The following is a 16,971-nucleotide window of genomic DNA, read 5'->3' on the forward strand; positions in this document are numbered from 1 at the left end:
CATACTTTTTGACAAAATTTAGTGCTCTATGGGTCTCGATATAGATGGGTAAAAATCTACTATGTCAAACTGTGTAAATTTGCAATTGTTCATGTCTCTAATATCTTTAAAACAGTCTATAACTGACCCACTACTACTCCAAACGTGTAAATTTAACGACCTACTAATTTATCTAGAATCAAGTTAAGGATATTTTTGCTAATTAAACTTATTTCTGTTAAAATTGTCTTTATGGTCTTTAAGGGTGATAAAGGGCTTGCGTGGGGGTAGGTATTCAACTTAAGGTTGGATTCTTCTTGCTTCAATATTCACCTCTCTATATGAATTATTATTTACTTTTTTATATGTGTTTGTGATGCTATTTGATAGGAACCTATTGTTAATGTTTTTGTCAACTGCATATAAATTTTTTGTTTTATCTGATTTGACAAAAATTTTGTCCGAGTTTGTCTTTCATAGTTTTTTTTGATTGGGTTGCTGACATTTTGAAATTTAATTTCCCTTACTAGTTCAAACAGGTCCCTTTCAAAAGGTTCTATTTCATTGATGGGTGGTGGGTTCTTTCTAGACTTAAAGCCATATTTGTTTAGATGCTCTTGTTCTCTTCTATTGAAGAAATACAGAAGCCATCTCATTCTGCAGATGAACTCCTCTGTTTTCTCTATAAGGCCCTTTAAATATTGCTTATTCATCATCATCATCATCATCATCGTTTAATGTCCGCTTTCCATGCTAGCATGAGTTGGACGATTTGACTGAGGACTGGTGAAACCGGATGGCAACACCAGGCTCCAATCTGATTTAGCAGAGTTTCTACAGCTGGATGCCCTTCCTAACACCAACCACTCAGAGAGTGTAGTAGGTGCTTTTACAGGTCACCTGCACGAAGGCCAGTCAGGTGGTACTGGCAATGGCCACGCTCAAAATGGTGCATTTTATGTGCTACTCGCACAAGAGCCAGTCCAGGGGCACTGGCAACGATCTCGCTCGAAAATCCTACAAAGGCCAGTCAGGCGGTACTGGCAACAGCCACACTCAAAATGGTGCATTTTATGTGCCACCCACACAAGAGCCAGTCCAGGGGCACTGGCAACGATCTCGCTCGAAAATCCTACGAAGGCCAGTCAGGCGGTACTGGCAACGACCACGCTCAAACTGGTGTATTTTATGTGCCACCCGCACAAGAGCCAGTCCAGGGGCGGCATTATTTCATCTATGACAGTATGGGGAAAGAGTTTAATGTATGTATGGTGAGGAAAATAAACCTAAGATACAAAAAATGTTAACAAAAACAACAATATTCTCTTTTATTTGGTTTCACATTGGTTCTTGTCAGTCGGTGAAGGGTCTATCAAAAGAGGTTGGAAGAGTTCTGTGAAAGGGATGCTTGGTTTAGTTACAATGACATCACTCTTGTCTTTGGCCAAACTTACAGGAGGCAACCGGGATAGACACAAATAGAATTCCTTTCCTTCAAACATAACACTGAGTGAAGATGGAAAATCTTTCAGATCTGGAGAAAAGAAATGAAATGAAAGAAAAACTAAGAAACTCCACCACAAAAAAACAATAAAAAAATCAATCATGTAAAAGGGGGAAAAGCTGCACGAATATACATATATATATATTCACATACTAAATTGATGTATAAGCATCATAAAATATATACACAGTATTTAAGAGATCAATTACTAATGTATTACACTTCAATATATTATTACAAATCAATAAATATTAATGGAATAAATTTGCATGTGTATAAAATAATTGATAGTCAAGAGGAACATATTTACAATAATAAAGAAGTGAAAAAAAGCAGAAATTACACAATAAGGAAAAATATAAAAGATATGATGCAGAATGCTGATATTTTAACTTTTTCTCCTGGTGATATGGATACTCTATCACATCTAAATCCTTTAATTATAAAGATTATGATAATTTTCTCTATTTGGTGAAAGAACATCTGTGAAATTTCTGCTTTTCTGAATGAGTGTGTGTGTATAGATTTAAGATTAACTATTGCAATTGTAAAAGGGGAGATTGTTTGTGAAAACATTGTGTGTGTGTGTGTATAGTGAAGATGCATAGCTCAGTGGTTAGAGCATCAGGCTCACAATCACAAGGTTGTGAGTTCAATTTCTAGACTGGGCTGTGTTGTGTTCTTGAGCAAGACACTTTATTTCACGTTGCTCCAGTTCACTCAGCTGTAGAAATGAATTGTGACATCACTGGTGCCAAGCTGTATCGGCCTTTGCCTTTCCCTTGGATAACATCAGCACTTTCTGTTGCATTGTTGCCTTTATTGAACTCATAAAGCAAAATATGCTGAATATGCTCCTTTGTCACTTCTATAATAGCTTTGAAAAAATAACTATTAATATTGAACTGCACTCTTGCACTAAGAATAAGTACAAGACAAAATTACTACCTGCTTTGATGCAGGTAGTTTATCCTGTCTCCCTCTGACTTTTCATGCAATTGAAAAAATTGCATTATTTATGGGATGACCCAATATATCAGGGCTATATCTGAAAATTTTTGAAAAGTTAATAAATAAGTTTAAAAATTTTTTTTGAACCAGAATCTTGATAAAATAACAGTATTTTAAATTTTTGAGAAGTGAAAAAGTTAAAAAAAATAAAAATAAAAAAATAAACAAAATAAATAATATTTTATTTTGCGTGTAATTTCATGGAACATAAATCTTGTTGGCATCTCATGATATAGCATCTATTTAAAGTACAAATTCCAGTCTAGATAGAAACACAAAAACTAATTTTTATTACTCTCAATGTCAGTTTTATTATCCGGTTATTTGCTATCTACAATTACGAGTAAAATTTTATTGTATTTAATCAGACATTGATTGATACAATTTCCGATGTGGACATAGCAATACACACGGGTTCCATGAACCTGTCGTCTTCAACTATCAGTATGGAAGGATATAAAAGACATAATATAGAATGTAAGCATTTTCATTATATTTCCATCTAAATATTTTTTTTTTCCTATAGAAACATGTACAATGATAGTTTATAATAACACAGTATTTTGGGAAGAGAAGTATGGCATTTTATATTCATATTCAGATTACGGGTTTATGACAATGGAAGTATTACCTATTAGTCTTTCATACTGAAGGCTGGTGGCAGTAATTCCATGGTAGACGTTTGACTGTTATACCAAATGTTTAATACATTATCAATATTAGAGACAAACATAACATTATTTTAGCTCTTTGTTACAAGGGGGAGCTGAAAAGTTCCTGGTTATTGGTAAAAGAAAATACAGGGGGATCAGTTGTGATTTTATTCAACACATCCCCCTCTCAGATTCACACATTTATTGCAGTGGTCCTTCAGTTTTTCTAAGTTTTGTAAAAGAACTTGTAATGTTGGGCCTCCCAAAAGGTCTTTCACAATAACCTTAAAGCCAGGAACTTTTCAGCACCCCCTCGTACATGTAAGTGAGCTTGGATAACAGATACAGATACACAGCTGATTTTTTTTTTTTTTTGGCAACTGAAGGACAGTACCTCACAACAACCTACTTCAATGCGTGACCACAAGTGGCATTGTGTGCACTGTGTGTTTACATGCATTATCTACACTGCACTTGCTAGTGGTGGTACCAAAATTTTGAGAGATTCTCTGTTTATTTAGCTTAACCCTTTAGTGTTCAGATTAATCTGTCAAATGTAATGCTTATCTGTTTACATAAATTTTGATTTATTCAGGTTCAAGTGGGGTGTCCACAATATTTGCTTGTAACTTTGTTAATTTTCTATATACAGATTTGAAATTTTGTAAATGGGTGCTTATATGCCAGTGGTTTATAGTTACATAATTTTAGCTGATCTTTCTGATTAAATTTGACTTTTATGGGCAGGTAAATTTAATTAACAGGTGTAAAAACAATAACAATATGAATAAACACTAAAATTCATATTCTTAATACATCTTACCAGTTTGATTTGTTAGTAAAATTATCTCAGATGGCAACCACCAACAATTTTACATTTTTCAAGATGAGGAACATTAATTTGAATTAATTAAAACATGATATAGTTACATTCTCAATCACGCTGATTCATAGGGGCCGGTTTTCTGTTTTCCTGGCATATATATTCCACACCTGGATGTGAGGCCAGTCCTTTACAGAATTACTCACTTTTGAAATGAAGTGTTTTGCTCAAGAACACAACGTGTTGCCTTGTCCAGGAATCAAAACCACAATCTTACAACCATGAGTCCAATACTCTAACCACTGAGCCATGTGCCTCCACAATAGGATCAGTAGGAAAAGTTTGTTAAGAAAGGATTTGAACTCAGAATGCAAAAGGATATAAGAAAATCACATCATCATTGTTTAACATCCATGTTCCAAGTGGATATGGGTCAGACAGTTTGATAGGATCCAATGGATCCTATGAGTACATTGTGCCCCAATGTCTGTTTTGGCATGGTTTCTACAGCTGGATGCCCTTCTTAATGCCCACCACTTTACAGAATGTAAATGTACTGACTGCTTTTTTCCATGACACCAGCACTTGTGAGTCACTAGGCAGCCTGCAAGACTAAGATTCTCTTCAAATTAATGAAACTACAGTAGAGAGATGAGGGTGCTAAGCTGTGAGCAAATGGGCTAGTACAGAAAAAGTTTCTTGCTGTAGAGGAACTACATGGTTACTTACAAGATATTGTCTGACGCACAACTTATTCCACCAACTAAATTCCCTTAATCTACAAAAATTTTCCATTATTCTTTTATTCTTTTACTTGTTTCAGTCATTTGACTGTGGCCATGCTAGAGCACCACCTTAATGGGTTTTTAATTGAAGAAATCAACCCCAGGACTTATTCTTTGGAAGCCTAGTTCTTATTCTATCGGTCTCTTTTGCTGAACTCCTAAGTTACAGGGATGTAAACACACCAACATTAGTTATCAAGCAATGGTGGTGGTGGTGTTGGGGCAAACACAGATATACACATAAATATATATATATACGACGGGCTTCTTTTAGTTTCCTTCCACCAAATCCACTCACAAGGCCTTGGCTGGTCTGAGATTATAGTAGTGGGACTGAATCTGGAACCACGTGATTGGGAAGCAAGCTTACCACACAGCCATACCTGCACCTACAGTCATGCCTGTGCCTGCACAGCCATGTCTACATCTACAGTCACGTCTGCACCTTCACAGCCATGCTTGTACCTTTTTTATTATGATTTTGTTTCCTCAAAATCAATTGTTAAACCTGATAGTCACTTGAAGCAGCTGACACCTCTTGCCTGCAAAGACTGACCTGTCAAGGAGGACAGTCACTCCAAACAAGAATTGATTCAGTGCGTAACAATCCCTCTAACCCATGCAAACATAGAAAGTAGACGTAAAATAAACAATGATGATGATAATGATGATCCAAGTGAATTTGATGTTCTTTTCCCTTCAATTCATTTTTCCTTTGTTTGTTTCTTGCTGGATTACAATAAACACAGACAAAAAACAGATTGGTCACATTTATTATTACATCATCAATGTGCGAAAGGTCGATTTATCAAAGTGAATGCCTACTTTACCAATCTATAATTTTGATTTTTCAAGAGCCTGCTTTCCTTAATGTGTTACGTTTGTCACATTATGAGGAGACAAATCTTTGCCAAGTAGGAATAATATATATATAAAAAAAAAATGTCATCTCAGACCTGTATTGATTTTTGGCTTGCTCTGTCCAATATCTTAATCAGTTGACCTTTATTTCGACATTAGCAACCATATCTCTACTAAGTGGATATTGGAGAGTCTGGAGGAAGGACGGGCGAGAAGGACGGATGGGAAAGAAGGGAGAGAGTTAACCACGAACAGCCAACACAGGTCATCGAGTTAAGCCAGTTACATCACACCTCTGGAACGTTGGTCGGTTGCTATGGTGACTGTTAAAACTGGACGTAGCTTCTTGGGCCATTATACAGTCATTGGCTGAAATGTGAATTGATGATGATGATGATGATGATGATGTTGATGTTGGTGGTGGTGGATGCTTTGGTGGTGGTAATAACGGGTGACGGTAATGATGACGACGATAAAGGTTATGGTGGTGGTGGTGGTGGTGCTTATGGAAATGACATGTGTGATGGATTTCTATGATGATAACGACATCAAAGTTAATGATGATGATGCTAATTGGAAGCGATGGTGGTCGTGGTGGTGATGATGATGCAATGATGAAACCAACAGTGATGATGATGGTGGTGATGTTGATGAAAATATAATGATCACAGTGATGCATTGAGGATGGTGATGGTGCAATGATAAAATTGATGCAATAGTTAGGGTGATGTTAAGGTGGTGAGCTTGGCAGAATTGTTAGCATGCTGGGCAAAATGCTTTACGGCATTTCGTCCATCTTCACGTTCTGAGTTCAAATTCTGCTGAGGCTGACTTTGTTTTTCATCCTTTCAGGGTCGATAAAATAAGTACCAGCTGAGCACTGGGGTTGATCTTGTAGTAAGACATGATAAATCTTTTTTTTTTTTTTTATTGGAGCACAAATTAGTTGTTTAGGACAGATGCTGACCAGTTAAGGTTGGCTTTGCACAAATTCAAACAATAATTTCTGCCCGAGTCTAAAGGGCATCTAAAAACTAAAAGTTTTAGTTGCTGTGAAGACGTTGAACTGTTAACAATGTACTTTCAAGCTCCTCACTCTGTCAGCTTCATCTAGAACAGGGGTTTTCAAACTTTTTGACTTGCGGACCCCTTTATATTTCAGGCTTTACCTTAGGAGCCCCCTTATAAACGCTTATGAAATTTATACATAAATATTTGCTTAAAATAACATATATTTTTACATTTATTTATTTAACAGTATTTAACAAATAGGTTTATTGTCAATTAAAAGATTTCGATTAAAAAACATACATAAAATCAAATTGCCCATAAAAAGTATTTGCTGTCTATGGACCCCCTGTGGTCCGCGGACCACAGTTTGAAAACCCCTGATCTAGAACATGGGAAGTTACTGTTTTGCTTTCCTAGTCATTATGACTCCTGGGCTAAATTTCCTTTAGTAACTCTGAATCCTTGTGCCCAGTTCTTCACTTGTCATTCATTTCTTTTAAGCAGCTTTGAGGCTTATTATATCATTTTATCTGCTTTGCTGAAATGGGCTTCTCCAGCAAAATTTGTATCTACATTATAACATTTGTCCTACTTTGTATCATGAAATTGATATCAAATCCAATCTAGAGACCCTGTAAATTGTAGTAAGTGAAACTGAAATTATTCATGTCTTATACATGTTATTCCTGCCAGACTGTATGTCCACATTATGATGTTTTGCACACATTGTAAGTTTTGCTGCCACACACATTTGTTCAGCGTTTTTGGAAACCTGTAATAAAATCATTGCATTTTGAACATGAATACAATTTATTGTCTTCTGATTCTTACTGTATGGCATCAACGAATACCTATCTACAGAACTGTATATCTAGTTAACATTTATTTTTGCTAAAATCTAACTGACTGACTTACTTCTCCACCAAACTTGCTGGACCTATGTCAAAATTTGAAATCAATAAAGTGATGCAATGATTATGATGATGATGATGATGATATGATGATAGTAATGAAAATCCCAGTACCTTCATTGAACTGATAACCAAACATGATCATCACCAAACTCAGCAAACTAACTGGATACTATTAAAAATATTTTTTTTCCTCTTATCTTTTGTACAGAAGAGCAAAACCGGCAACAATGACCTTTTTCACAGCTTGTAAAACAGGTGGGGCTGAAAGCAAGTGACCTTGAAAACAGAACTTCAGTTGGAATGTATATAAAGGTACCCAAGTGTCAAGCTAGAAATAGTACCCAAGCTCCTCTAAAATCATACAAAAACATTCTAATCTGGTATAGTGCATCTTGCTGTATTTTTCTCACTACACCACACTAGAAGTGAAGACTGTATGTGTGTGTTATTTCTTTACTACCCACAAGGGGCTACACACAGAGGGGACAAACAAGGACAGACAAATGGATTAAGTCGATTATATCGACCATCAGTGCGTAACTGGTACTTATTTAATCGACCCCGAAAGGATGAAAGGCAAAGTCGACCTCGGCAGAATTTGAAATCAGAACATAGCGGCAGACGAAATACCACTAAGCATTTCGCCCGGTGTGCTAACATTTCTGCCAGCTCGCCGCCATGTGTGTGTGTGTGTGTTTATATGTGTATCATCATCATCGTTTTAATATCCACTTTTCCATGTTGGCATGGGTCTGACTGAATTCATTGAGGTAGTATTTTTTATAGTCAGATACCCTTCCTTTTACCAAACTTTCACAACAAACTTTTCCTTTCCTATGGCGCTTTCTCATTTGATAGGGTTTGCACTGTGTGTGAGTATGTATGTGTACATGAATAACAAGACGTGTGTGCATGTGTGCACGCACAATGTGTTGACATTAATACAGGGTGCTACGGATACATAATATTGGTTTCAAATTTTGGCACAAGGCCAGCAAGTTCAGGGGCAGGGTTAAGTCAATTACATCAACCACTTGAGCATGTCCCTTAGTGGCTGACGATATGTGCATCTCTGATCATGCGCAGAAGTAGCGGGGGAGTCATAGCCGTGTGTTGAGAGGAATTCTTTGGAGTTTGAATAATTCACCTCTGGAAACATGGGTGTTTTGTTTATCATCCTTAAATAACCCTTAATCAGGGATCTTTTGAGCTTGAAGAAAATTCTAACTGGGCCTCCACCTGTAAGGTCATGCACTATTTATCTTGATATGAGATCACTATGTCGTGCACATATGGTTGTGATGCATATGCCTGGTGTACCCTTATCAGATGGGTAGTCATGATGGGTATACTGGGCTTTGTATATTATACCCTAATGTCACTCTGATGGCATGCACTGCTCTCTCACTCAATAATAACAATAATTATGTTTTCAAATTTTGCCACAAGCACAGCAATTTTGCCTTTTATCCCAAAAGGATGAAAGACAAAGTCAATCTTGGCAGAATTTGAACTCAGAATATAGCAATAGGTGAAATACCACTAAGCATTTTTTCCAGTGTGCTAATGATTCTGCCAGCTCGCTACCTTAATAATAATAATAACAATAATAATAATAATAATAATAATAATAATCCTTTCTGCTATAGGCACAAGGCCTGAAATTTTGAGGAGGGGGATAGTCGATTACATCGATCCCAGTGTTCAATTGGTGCTTATTTCATCAACCCCAAAAGGATGAAAGGCAAAGTTGACCTCAGTGGAATTTGAACTCAGTACACAGAGTTGGAAGAAATGCTGTGAAGCATTTTGTCTGCAATGGTAACGATTCTGCCAGGTTAACACTGTAATAATAATAATAATAATAATAATAATAATAATAATAATAATAATAATAAAGTCGATGATGATGATGATGATGATGATAAACAACTGCTCACAGCAACCAAGTATTTAATGTCATGGTGCTGACAAAGTTATCAAGTTGACATTTTAACCAGCTCAATAACAAGTTAAAATTTGGTGACAAAAGAGAGAGAGAGAGAGAGAGAAAGAGAGAGAGGGGTGGGGTGGGGGAGAAATGTGACATTTTACTCAAAAAGAGAGAGAGAGAGAGAGAGAGAGAGAGAGAAAGAGAGAGCAAACAGCACCCCGTGAGTCATTAGAATTTCCAGACACCATTTCAGATCAGAAACTAGAGTTTCAAGTAGTTTTTCTATGGCAAGCCAGTCTGGTAGTTGACTCGTTGCTCTTGTAGAGATGCAATGGCCAAGTGGATAAAGTATCGGACTACTAGTTTAAATGCCTTCAGTTCAAACCCAGTGCTGGCATTTCCTTGAGGTATATTTAGTGAATTCTACATGTCCCAGTTCAACCAAGTTGTTGAGGAATAAGTACCAGTTGTTCTAGAGATGTTAATTAGTGGATCAACAAGCTGGAAAATTTAGCTCTTGTATGCTTCACACCAAAAAACTAGAACTAAGAATCAGCCCTTAAAAGTCCCTGGGATCTAAGGAGATACCAATGAAACACCAATTTTATTAAATAGGGAGTGCAGGTATGGCTGTGGGGATAGTGGGTTTACTTAGTAATTATGTGATCTTGTGAAGGCGCATGGCTCAGTGGTTAAAGTGTCGAGCTTATAATTGTGAGGTTATGAGTTTGAATCCCAGACCGGACTGTGTGTTGTGTTCTTGAGCAAGACACTTTATTTCACGTTACTCCAGTTCGCTCGGCTGTAGAAATGAGTTGCGACGTCACAGGTGCCAAGCTGTATCGGCCCCTTTGCCTTTTTCTAGGTGCAATTGAAGGGTTTTTTTGTCATTTTACACACACACACACATACATGCTTATATACAAGAGAAGGCACATGGCTCAGTGATAGAGCATCTGGCTCACAACCATGAAGCAGTGAGTTCAAATAATGGACCGGGCTATGTTGTGTTCTTGAGCAAGACACTTTATTTTATGTTCCTCCACTCAAGATTCCATACAGAAGCATCTTGGACAATTGGGTTTATGTGTTTGTGTGTATATTTATAAAAAATATATATATGTGTGTGTGTGAAGGCGCATGGCTCAGTGGTTAGAGCGTCGAGCTTACGATCAAGAGGTTATGAGTTTGAATCCTGGACCAGGCTGCGTGTTGTATTCTTGAGCAAGACACTTTATTTCCCGTTGCTCCAGTTCACTCAGCTGTAGAAATGAGTTGCGACGTCACTGGTGCCAAGCTGTATCGGCCTTTGCCTTTCCCTTGGATAACACTGGTGGCATGGAGAGGGGAGGCCGGTATGCATGGGCGACTGCTGGTCTTCCATAGACAACCTTGCCTGGACTTGTGCCTGGGAGGGTAACTTTCTAGGAGCAATCCCATGGTCAGTCATGACTGAAGGGGGTCTCAGCATGTGATCTTGAATTCTATCTCATAGTGGGTAAGTATCTTCTACTGCAGTGTTTCTCGACCTATGGACACCTTTGATTCCTATTTTATTCGAATGGATCCTCCTAGCCGTTTGATGTTTTAAAAATCATATTATATATTTTTATGATTAAATGTTATTAGGAAATGTATAAAAAAATTGTTAAAATATTTCATGTTTTGTAGAATTGTAACCAATTTATTGCACATAAATTTTAACAATAAAATCTTATATGGACCTCCAAGGAGCATAAAGACCAGTGTTTTTCAACCTGTTATGCTTGCGTAATCCTTAAATTAAATTACATCTCAAGGACACCCTGCACAAAAAATATTATTTACCATAATCTTCGTCATATTTTTTTCACCATAGTTCATATGTTAAATATCATACATATTTATATATATAGTTTTAGGGAAAAGAACCAAGGTTCATGAACTCATCGATGAAAATCCACTGTCACATATAGAAAAATTAATAAGTAAAAGTACAATAAATAAGTATAATATAATATAAAGTAAATATCATAAGATAATGATAATAATAATAATAATAATAATAATAATAATAATATTATCATGTCATAAAAAGTTTGTTGAGCTTTGGTGCAGTCTCCTTCCTTGTGCCATATTAAACTGGCACTCCATTGGTTATGATGACGAGAATTCCAGTTGATCTGATCAATGGAATAGTCTGCTTCGGAAATGCATGTGTAAGTGGCTGAGCACTCCACAGACACGCATATCCTTAGCATAGTTCTCAGGAAGATTCAGCATGACACAGAATGTGATATGGCTGGCCCCTTGAAATACAGGTATTACTCATTTTTGCCAGCTGAGTGACCTGGAGGGACATGAAATAAAGTGCCTTGCTCAAGGATACAATGCACTGCTGGGAATCGAACTCATGACTTTATGATTGTGAGCCGAATACTTAACCACTAAGCCATGAGCCTTCACTCCTTGTGCCATATAAATAAGAGCGGACAGGTGGAAAATGAGGTCAAAGTTGAACCATCCAAGAGGAAAGGACAGAAAAAAAGAAAGAAAGAAAAAAAAGAAAAAGGAGAATTAAGGGAAAGAATGAAAGTTATGGAAAAGAGAGAAATCCTATCGTTCACCTAGGAGGAAGTGCATGTGGTGGGGGGACTGTATTGTTTTTGAAATTTTGATGCTTTTTCTGACTAGGGAAAGTGACCTTTAAAAAATGTTACATAATGAAAAGTGAAGTGTTAGAATTTTGGTTGATATATCACATTTGTGCGCACACACAGAGTTTGGTAATATAGTGGAAATGGGGGAGGAAGAAAAAAAAATACGGCTTTTTCTGATAGTGAAGCGGTTGTTGTTATTGTCATGGGTTGTTGTTATCTAATTCCAGGTCATTCAGGTTCAATCCAGCAGACTAATGAATAAAGACATTCCAGTCATGACAAACATGCATTCATTTACTTCAAGACACAGAGTATCGAAACAAACAGCATTCAATGAAGCCATCTACATTTAAAATACAGATAACATGTATTTTGAGGGAGGTTTGACTGTTATTCCTAGCACTGAGTAACCATGTAGAGCTTCCATTCTTGATACATGATAAAAGCAATAGTAGTCGTAGTCATCATTGTTGCTTGACTCCACGTCTGTCCTGACTCAGCAGACCTATCTATGATCAAAGATGTTCCGCATGTGACTATCCCATCTATTTTTTTAAGATAGAAAGATATGATCGGAAGGATAAATTTGACTGATATTTCTAGCAAGTCCAAGTGATCACATCCAAGTCCCTTCAGCAGCTAGCAGTAGTAGTAGAGGTAGAAGTCACTACCTCTTGTTGTTTGACCAAGTTCAGCCCAGATCTGGCAGACCAAAATATAATCAAACGTGCTCCAGCAGTGACCATCTCTTCATTTTATCAAGCATAACATATATTGGACTATGTTATGCAATGTAGTTTCTAATACATTGAGGTGAAGTTTGATGGCTGTTTGACTGTTACTCTTAGTAAGTCAAACATTCACATGGATACTGCCTCATTGAAAACATAATTGTTTGCTCTGGTGGTCATTCATCAGTCAAGGGAGCAAATTAACAGAATGTAACATTGAATACGAATGCATCCTGGGGCCCACCTGGGCAGGGATGGGGATTTTAAAGACCATGGCTTAGCCTTAGTCTTATGACAAGTAGATGAATCATCCTCTGAATAGGATTGTATACTGGCTTAGGTTAGCCTACATATCCACATAAGACAATTGACAATTCAGCACGCACACACATATACACCCGTTCATTTACCATCTGTTTTTCCATGCTAGCATGGGTCGAATGAATACATATTGAGGCATTGTTTTTATAGATGTGGATGTGTGATCGAGATGTTTTTTCCCAACCAAATAGTTTTTAGTTCATTCCCACTGCATGGCACCTTGAGCAAGTGTCTTCTACAATAGTCCCATGCTGATCAAAGCCTAGTGAGTAGATTTGGAGGGAAAAAAGCTGAAAGCAGCCCATCATACGTTTTGTGTGTGTGTGTTTGCATGAATGTTAGTGTCTCTTTCTTTTGATATTCTGTGGTACTTGTAAAAATGAGCATCATCATCATACAAATGGTGTCTTTCATTTCCAATATTCCGTAAAAACATGTCTGCCGATAGGGAAATATTACTTTACTTGAAAACAAATAAGAGTTGACAACAGGAAGAGCATCCAGCTGTAGAAAATTTACCTCAATAAATTCTGTCTGATTTGTGCAAGTATAGAGAAGTGGATGTTAAAATAATGATAACGATGAAGATGATGATGATGATGAGGAGGAAGAGGAGGAGGAAAAAAAGAGGAGGTTTATTTCCTTATCACTAAGCTTTAATTGCTTTTAAAGCAATTGTTTTTTTTAAATTCTATTCATCTTTGAAAGAGCAGAGATACAGAAGAATGATTTGTCAGCAGGAAATGTCAACAAACATCACCATTTTTGTTCTTCTCAATTCTTTTCATATCCGGACAGTTGCAAGCACTCACACACATACACATGCACTCACACACATACACCGGGTTTCTATAGAGTTTCTAAGTATTCTGTTCTGTTTGCAAATGTCATGCAGTGAGATAGAACTCAGGACCATGTGGTAACCAAAGCAAACACTATATCCACACAGCCATGCTGTATCCATGTGTGTATTTGTATGGGTCTTTTACTCTTTTTTTTTTTTTACTGTTTTACTTGTTTCAGTCATTTGACTGTGGCCATACTGGAGTACCGCCTTTAGTCGAACAAATTGACCCCAGGACTTATTCTTTGTAAGCCTTGTACTTATGCTCTCGGTCTCTTTTGCCGAACCACTAAGTTACGGGGTCATAAACACACCGACATCGGTTGTCAAGCGATGGTGGGGTGACAAACACAGACAGACAAATACACACACATATATATAGGATAAACCCTGGCATTAACTGTAGAACTAGAAACATAGTCTATAGCATAAGGTGCATAGAAAGTGCTTGTAAAGAAATGAACATGACATACATAGGAGAGACATCTAGGAGCGTTGCGGAAAGACTAAATGGACATTTGAGACAATATGCCAACAAAAAACAGTCCCCCATACTCTACCAACAGGGAAGCAACCTGGGTCAACTTGACATCCACATTTTAACCAAACATCCAAAGGACCCAACACCCAGACAAATACAAGTAGTACGTCCTCATAAATGAAACATCCCCAGTACTAAATAGGAAATATACGTAGTAGGTAGTCATACCCCCTACCCACAGTTTATATTTATATACAGGTAGAATAGTTAGTGGGCTGTTATGTAGATGTGTGTGTGTATGTATATGTGCACATGTATGTAGGTAAATGGATGTGAATGTAAACACATCGACATACAGACAGATAGGTACATAGGTAATATGAACAGACAAGCACACATATACACATGCATATGCAAATGAAGACTGAAACACGTGACCATACACACACACACTTCACTTCACACAAGGACACATATGGAGACACACATCCAAACATAGAGACACAGTACATAGTCGCAAAAACCCATACACAGACACACTCAGACATGCATACACAAGGAGACAGAGGTACACACATACACATTAAGAAACACAAACACGAACATACAAACACATGAATATGTAGAATACGTACATACATACATATGCAGACACATACATACATATATGCATACATACATATATATATGCATACATACATACATACATGTGTATGTGCACACACACTGATCCACACACATGCGCACAAACAAAAAAAAAGAATGCAGCTCAGATAACAGACAGAGTCAACGACCGCTGAAAAGGTTGCAAGACTCAACGAAAATTTTAGGAAAAATCAATAAGTAAATGAGTGGAAATTTTACCGGTGAGTGTGTTAAATAATAAGAGAACGACTCTCCCCAGACACAACAAAATATGCTTCAACACACGAACTCACATAAAGAATCTTTCAAACCAAATCCAAAAACGATATAAAATATATATATATATATATATATATATATATACCCACACACACAAGCTTGCTCCTCAACCATGTGGTTCCGGGTTCAGTCCCACTGCATGGCACCTTGGGCAAGTGTCTTCTATTATAGCTTCAGGCCAATGAAAGCCTTACAAGTGGATTTTAGTTTATATATTTATGTCTTTGTGTCTGTGTTTGTTCCCCACCACCATCGCTTGACAACTGATTTTGGTGTGTTTAGTAAATGAGCCAGACAGAATAAGTACTAGGCTTACAAAGAATAAGTCCTGAGGTCAATTTCTTCAACTAAAAAACCCTTTAAGGCAGTACCCCAACATGGCCACAGTCAAATGAGTGAAACAAGTAAAAGAGTATACACACGTAAATGTATATATATATACACATACACATACACAAGTGTGTGTGTATTTGATTGAAACAAGTAAAGGACTATACATATGTAAATATATTTATGTATATACATACACACACACATACATATATATATATATATATATATATATATATATATATATATATATATATATATATATATATATATATATATATATATATCATCAACATTTAACGTCTGTTATCCATACTGGCATGGGTTAGACAGTTTGACCAGGACTGGCAAGCTTAGGTGCTGCACAAGACTCCAGTCTGATTTGGCATAGTCTTCTATGGCTGGATGCCCTTCCTAACACCAACCACTCCAAGAGTGTAACAGGTGCTTTTTTTTTTGTGCCATCAGCACGGGTGCCAGCTGCATGGCATCAGTATCTTCCGCATCTACAATTTCACTTGGCTCGATGGGTCTGCTTCTCAAGCACAGCACGTTGCTGAAGGTCTTGGTCATTTGTTATTGTCTCCGCGAGGTCCAACGCTTGAAACTGCTTCTTACGTGTCACTGACGCAGGTGCTAGTTTCGCAACACCGGCACAGCTGTTTTAGTTACCTGACACTGATATCAGCTACATTGCCTCCATGAAGCCCAACGCTTGAAAGGTGCTTTTTACATGCCACCAGCACAAGTGGTACTTACACAACACCAGCATTGGCCACAAGGCCCCTGTGAGGACCAACACTTGATAGGTGGTTTTTACAGGCCACCGGTATGGGTGCCAGTTACATGACACTGGCATTGGCCACGACTATGATTTCACTTGGTTTGAAATTATATATACAGTATATACATAATATATATATATATATAATAAAGTAAAGTTGTGGAATACCGTACGAGTGGAAATATATATGAAAGAAGGTTTGAAAATGCACTTATTTTAAAGATATTTATTTACTTAACCGGTTTCACTTTTTTAGAAAAAGATTATCAAAAGTTTTTGAGAATAATAAAAAATGTTAAAAAACAGTTTGAGTATTAAAATGCATATATACATTCTTTGATGATAAAATATATTTAAAGTATAAAGCTTTGTATGAACTTTGTATTGTTACATACTGATTATCACACATTCTCTGATATTAAAATGAAAATGTTAAAAACAGT

At 36.9% G+C, this 16,971-nt stretch overlaps 1 long non-coding RNA gene across 1 annotated transcript in view; it reads right to left on the reverse strand.

The window, feature by feature from the left end:
- Positions 1–1,282: 1,282 nt before the first annotated feature.
- LOC128249052 (uncharacterized) overlaps positions 1,283–16,971 on the reverse strand; it is a 35,408-nt gene continuing 19,719 nt past the window's right edge. The window contains exon 2 of the long non-coding RNA XR_008265159.1: positions 1,283–1,513. This is a non-coding gene — a long non-coding RNA (uncharacterized LOC128249052). The remainder of the gene's footprint in view (positions 1,514–16,971) is intronic.

This window comes from Octopus bimaculoides, chromosome 11, assembly GCF_001194135.2.
Source record: "Octopus bimaculoides isolate UCB-OBI-ISO-001 chromosome 11, ASM119413v2, whole genome shotgun sequence".
Taxonomy (NCBI): domain Eukaryota; kingdom Metazoa; phylum Mollusca; class Cephalopoda; order Octopoda; family Octopodidae; genus Octopus; species Octopus bimaculoides.